Genomic DNA, 6206 nt, shown 5'->3' with positions numbered 1-6206 from the left:
AGATTGGGTAATTTTTTTTTCTGGATTATCAGTCTTCTGGTTTCTCTTTAAAACCATACTGACCAAAAATAAATAAATAAAAAAAATGAAAAAGGAATTCCCACTGTGACACAGCAGGTTAAGTATCTGGTATTGTCTCTGTGGCAGCACAGGTTTGATCCCCAGCTAGCACAGTGGGTTAAGGATCTGGCTTTGTTGCAGCTCTGGTGTAGGTCACAGCTGTGGCTTGGATTCAGTTGCTGGCCCAGGAACTTCCACATGCTGTGGATGCGGCCAAAAACCAAAACCAAAACCAAACCATACTTATCCTAAGAAAGTATCTCTTCGTTTCTTTATGTTTGGACTATTAATATTTTTCTCTATGTTAAAAAGCCTGGAGCCATCTACTTCTTGACAGGATAAAACAACAGGGATCAAATTTATCCTTCTGCCTTAAACAAGCAAATAAGCAGATTAAAATATATGGAAAAAATGAGGGGTTACAAGGAGGGGATGGATGGAGGAATTACAAAGGTGCATGAGGAAACTTTTGAGGGTGACAAATATATTCATTACCTTGATTGTGCTTTCACGGGGACAGACATATTTCAAAACTTAGATTGTATACTTCAAATATGAATAGTTTGGGAGTTCCTGTTGTGGTGCAGTAGAAACGAATTCGACTAGAATCCATGAGGATGCAGGCTTGATCCCTGGCCTTGCTTAGTGGGTTAAGGATCCGGCGTTGACATGAACTGTGGTGTAGGTCACAGACTCGGCTTGGATCTGGCGTTGCTGTCTGTGGCTGTGGCGTAGGCCAGCAACTGCTGCTCCCATTCAACCCCTAGCCGGGGAACCTCCATATGGGGCTGCTGCAGCCCTAAAAAGAAAAAAAAAAAGGTAGTTTATTGAGTGTGAATAATAGCTCAATAAACCTGTTTTTAAAGTCCTGGAGAGAGGAAAAAGTAGCCTGGAAACACAGGTACCATTTAAAAAAGGACTCCTGTGGTATTAGTTGGGTAACTCCTTTTCTTTTAGCAGATTTTTAAAAATTACTGTTAAGCAGAGGTGAATATACAGTAAAAAATACTCCCATGCTATTTATTTGGATAGTTATTCTTATTTCTCAGATTTATTATTACTGTAGAGCACTGGGATACTAATGAAGTTAAAGCTTTTGGGTCCTCATTTACAGAGCTCTTTCCAATGTTCTGTAGCTAATTTTCTACATGTAATTGTGTTTCCCTTTTCTTTTTTTTTTTTTTTTTGTCTTTTTAGGGCTGTACCTGCGGCATATGGAGGTTCCCAGGCTAGGGGTCTAATCGGAGCTATAGCCATCGGCCTACACCACAGCCACAGCAACTCAGGATCCGAGCCACGTCTGTGACCTACACCACAGCTCAGGGCAACGCCAGATCCTTAACCCACTGATCGAGGCCAGGGATGGAATCCGAAACCTCATGGTTCCTAGTCGGATTTGTTTCTGCTGCGCCACGATGGGAACTCCTGTGTTTCCTTTTTTAAAAAGAGGCCCCAAACTGTATAAGGTTCAGGCTTCACAAAACCTGGATGCAGCCTTCCCTCCCTTCCACTGCATTCACGGGATGCAAAAGTCCTCGGAGCCAGGAATCAAACCTGCGCCGAAGCAGCAGTCTGAGCCACAGCCTTGACAATGCCTGATCCTTAACCTGATGAGCCAACTGGGAACTCCCAACTTTTTTTTTTTTTTCTTTTAGAAAGATTGTATTAAAGGTCTTTAAAGAGTTAACATCCAAACTTCAGATCCAGCTGCCAAGGAGACCCTGTTTTGCTGTGGGGGCTGGCTGGCACAGCAGGCAGCTCTGACTTCGCTCTCTTTTGTTCGGGGTTGAGGATGGGAATGCTGGGCAGTGTCTCATCTATGGGTTCCACAGTGCTCAGGGGGTCAGGCAGGGGATTCACCCACGGCAGCATGATCTTCACTTTGATGGCCAGCACACCCTGTCTGAGCAGCATAAGGCATGGCAGTATCTGCGTAGGAGTTAACATGGTCCACACGGTGGATCATCAGGCCATCCACAAACTTCATGGACTTAACCCTCTGTCCTCGGACTTCTCAGGCTCCACCACCTAGCAGCCCATGGCCCCACATTCCAGGAGGAGCCACAGCACACCGGAGCAGTCCTTCGGCACAGCAAGCCCTCCCAGGAGACTATAACACAGAGGTTCTGCCTATGTGATGGCACACAGAGCTCTGCCTTTTCAGCATAAAGCTCTACAGTGCCCCCAGGGGAGCCAAACCTCTTCTGAAGCACAGTGGTCAATTCCTGGATCCACCAGCACTTCTCATCAAGAACATTCTGGGTCCTGGAGACCAAGATAATGACTTCTGTCCCGGTTGGTGTAAGGCAGACTTCAACTCCAGAGTTTCATTTTTGACTGGTACCCAGGTGAGACACTTGTTCAGTTCAGCTTTGAGGATGCCATCAGCACCATCTTGGAAATTGGCACTGCCGTGTGGCTGCCTGGTTTCACCTTAAGGAATGACCCCAATGCTGCTGTAAAATGACCTAAGGAGTAAGATGTAAGCAAAATTTTCCCATTGCTCCTACGGACAGAACGCTAACATCCCATGAACTTTAGGACTATGGTTGCCACGCTCAGACTTTAGAGCACCATTCTCTCCTTGAATAAGCCCTGTGGACTTGGTAAAAGCAGCCGAGGAGCTGTGAATAATATTTCAGACTTCCTCGCTTCCTTTCTCATCAACTGCTCTATCTGGAGAGACCTGAGTGTGAAGGAGAAAAATGACCCAATATGTACACTTCATCTTCAGCAGCTCGTGAATGTCCATTTCCTGCCTCCTTCCAAGGCAATCCAGAATTGAGCAGGCAATGTAGGAGAAGAGAGCTTTGCCTCGGGTGCTCTGTGTGACTCAGCATTGGGGAATTTCAGTTCTAACACCTCCAGAGAGTGTGTTTTGAAATGGTCGTGGAAATAGGATTGTTTACTACATTTGGGCCACATTTCACACTGTTCCTGGGTACAGTGTCCTTGCTCTTCCCCTGTGTCCACCAGATCCCACCAGTCCCTCAGTACAAGCTCAGCGCCTTCCTCCTGCAGTTCCCTTCCCAGATCCAGTGAGTGCAGAGTGAAATCTTCCTCCCCCAGTTCGAGCACCTAAGATATGACAATTCTTGAAGGTGTTAGGAGTTTAGACTCTAACTGCTATAACCATGTGATCTTGGGTAAGTGATAACTTTTCTGAGCAGAGAGCCCCCCCGATAGTAATTTATTTTCTACACTAATATGGGTTAATTTTGTAATTAAAATGTTTTATGATGGCAGGAACAATTCCTATTGATGTCATGGAGTTGGCATGAAGCTTAACTAAGAATATACATAAATATCCTTCCTAAACTATAAAATGCTGTACAAATATAAGGTACCAGCGGAGGAGATATTCCAAATATTTAATGACTGGTAGGCACTGGCCTTGACCAATCAAAACAGTCTTCAATCAAGGCACTGGAGCCAGATCTGGTAGGCTCCTGGCTGGGCCAGACATTAACTCTTTAGTTGCTAAATTAAAGGAAAGTTTGGGGTTTCCTGTAAGGAGAAGCTAAGGTAATGGGGGTCTAGTGGAAAGAGACTCAGGGGGCTAGGGCCACAGCTATCAAAAAATATTTTGGAGTTCCCTCTTTGGCACAGTGGGTTAGGGATTCAGTCCCTGGCCAGGGAACTTCCATATGCCACGGGTGTGGCCAAAAATTTTTTTTAACTTGCATATCAGTATAATACATTATAGCTTAAAATAGAAGCAATACTCTTTTATTCATTTGCCAAAAAGCTATAGAGTTCAACATGAACCTTTATGTATATATGCAGTGTTAATTTTTTCAAGACATATGCCTGGAGTTCCCATTGTGGCTCAGCAGAAAGGAATCTGACTGATATCCATGAGGAGGCAGAGTGATCCTTGGCCTCGCTCAATGGGTTAAGGAGCAGTGTTGCCGTGAGTTGTAGTGTAGTTTGCAGATGTGGCTAGGATCTGGTGTTGGCCAGCAGCTACAGCTCTGATTCAACCCCTAACCTGGGAACTTCCATATGCTGCAGGTGCGGCCCTAAAAAGAAAAAAAAAAAAAAAAAAGCCCAAATCTTTTTTATAGTCCAATAGGTTGTAATGACATTATAGAACTCAGGTAAACCTGAAAAACCTACTAATAACTATTAATTTTTGAGGTCTATTGGTTTTACTCTAAAAAAATCCAATATCCAAATATCTTGATTAATTCAAAATTAATTAAAAAACCAGGAAAATCTTAAATAATAAGGGAAGAAGGCAATCAACCAACAACAACCCTGACACGAAGACTTTGAAACAGCTCTTGTAACCACTGAGGGACATAAATAAATGGAGAGACATCCGGGAATCATAGTTAGAAGATTGAATTTAGTTGAACATGTCAAATTTCTCCAAAAAAATCTATAAAGCTAATGCAGTTCAGACCAAAATTCCAATAAGATTTCTGCTGATAGAGACAAGCTGATTTTCCATATGCAAAAGTATGCCACGAAAAGCTAAAGACAAAAAAATCTTGACTTCAATTGCATATTTTATACAAAATTTAACTCAAAGTGGATCATAGATGTAAAACTAGAAAACTTCTAGAAGAAAATATAGTAGAAATGCTCTTAGACTTATCAAAAGTACAACCCATAAAAAAATTGATAAATTGAGCTTTATTAAAATGAAAAACTTTTGCTTTGTGTTATTGAAAAGCACATGAAAGGATGGTCAGTATAATCAGCCACTAGGAAAATGCAAATTAAAACCACGATGAGATACTACACAGCTATTTGGATGAAAGTAAAACAAGTGAACCAACAAAAAAACACAAGAGCCTGACAGCATCGAGTAATGGCAAGGTGTGGAGGAAGTGGAATTGCTGGTGGGAATATAAAATGGTACTCAGGAAAACAATTTGCCTATTTCTTATACAGTTAAACACATATTTACTATACGATATAGTATGATCCCCCTCCTATTTACTTTAGAGAAATCAATTTTATATTCACCCCCAAAACCTGCACATGAATATTTATATCCGCTTTATTTGTAATCATTACTTAACAATGGAGACAACTAAAAATCCTTCAGTAGGTGAGTAGATAAACTGGGTACTTTCATATGCTTTAGCATTAAAATACTATTTATCAGTAAATATTATTGCTAGTAGAGTATGAATACTATTGAGGAATAAAAAGGAATGAACTATTATTACTACAGGCAGCAACATGAATGAGTCTCAGAGACATTATGTGGAGTCAAATAATCCAGTCTCAAAAGGTAATATACCTTCACCCAAAGCCATACAAATAAAACTAAAAATAAACAAATAAGACCTAAACAAACTTACAAGCTTTTGCACAGCAAAGGAAACCTTAAAAAAAAAAAAAAAAAAAAAAGACAGCCTAAGGAATGAGAAAAATAATTGCAAATGATGCAACCGACAACCGACAAGGGATTAATATCCAGAATATACAAACAACTCATACAACTCAACAACAACAACAACAAACAAACAACCCAATTGAAAAATGGGCAGAAGACCTAAGGAGACATTTCTCCAAAGATATACGAATGGGCCAGTAGGCACATGGAAGGATGCTCAACATCGCTAATTATTAGAGAAATGCAAATCAAAACTACAATGAGGTACTACCTCACACCAGTCAGAATGGCCATCATTACTAAGTCTACAAATAAAAATGCTAGAGAGGAGTTCCCATTGTGGCTCAGCGGAAATGAACCCGACTAGTATCCATAAGAATGTGGGTTCAATCCCTGGCCTCACTCAGTGGGTTGGGGATCTGGCATTGTCTCAAGCTGTGGTGTGGGTTGCAGACTTGGCTTGAATCTGTCACTGCTGTGACTGTGATGTAGGTTGGCAGCTAGCCTGGGAACTTCCACATGCCAAACCTTTGGCCCTAAAAAAAAAAATTCTGGAGAGAGTGTGAAGAAAAGGGAACCCTCCTCCACTGTTGGTGGGAATGTAAGTTGGTACAACCACTATGGAGAACAGTATGGAGATACCTTAGAAAACTAAAAATAGAACTGCCATATGATCCAGCAATCCCATTCCTAGGCATATATCTGGACAAAACTTTCATTCAAAAAGACACAAGCATCCCTATGTTCATTGTAGCGCTATTCACAATAGCCAAGACATGGAAAAAACCTAAAT

The 6206-nt window shown here is 41.5% G+C and overlaps 1 pseudogene; it reads right to left on the bottom strand.

Moving 5' to 3' along the window:
* Positions 1-1710: 1710 nt before the first annotated feature.
* Positions 1711-2812, bottom strand: LOC100155543 (small ribosomal subunit protein uS3 pseudogene; annotated as a pseudogene).
* Between the last annotated feature and the right edge of the window lie 3394 nt (positions 2813-6206).

This window comes from Sus scrofa, chromosome 7, assembly GCF_054392235.1.
Source record: "Sus scrofa isolate SSC_HxYL_T2T_F1_AM1 chromosome 7, Sscrofa_HxYL_maternal_Yorkshire_Landrace_v2.0, whole genome shotgun sequence".
NCBI lineage: Eukaryota > Metazoa > Chordata > Mammalia > Artiodactyla > Suidae > Sus > Sus scrofa.
This window is presented reverse-complemented; position numbering and strand designations above follow the sequence as displayed.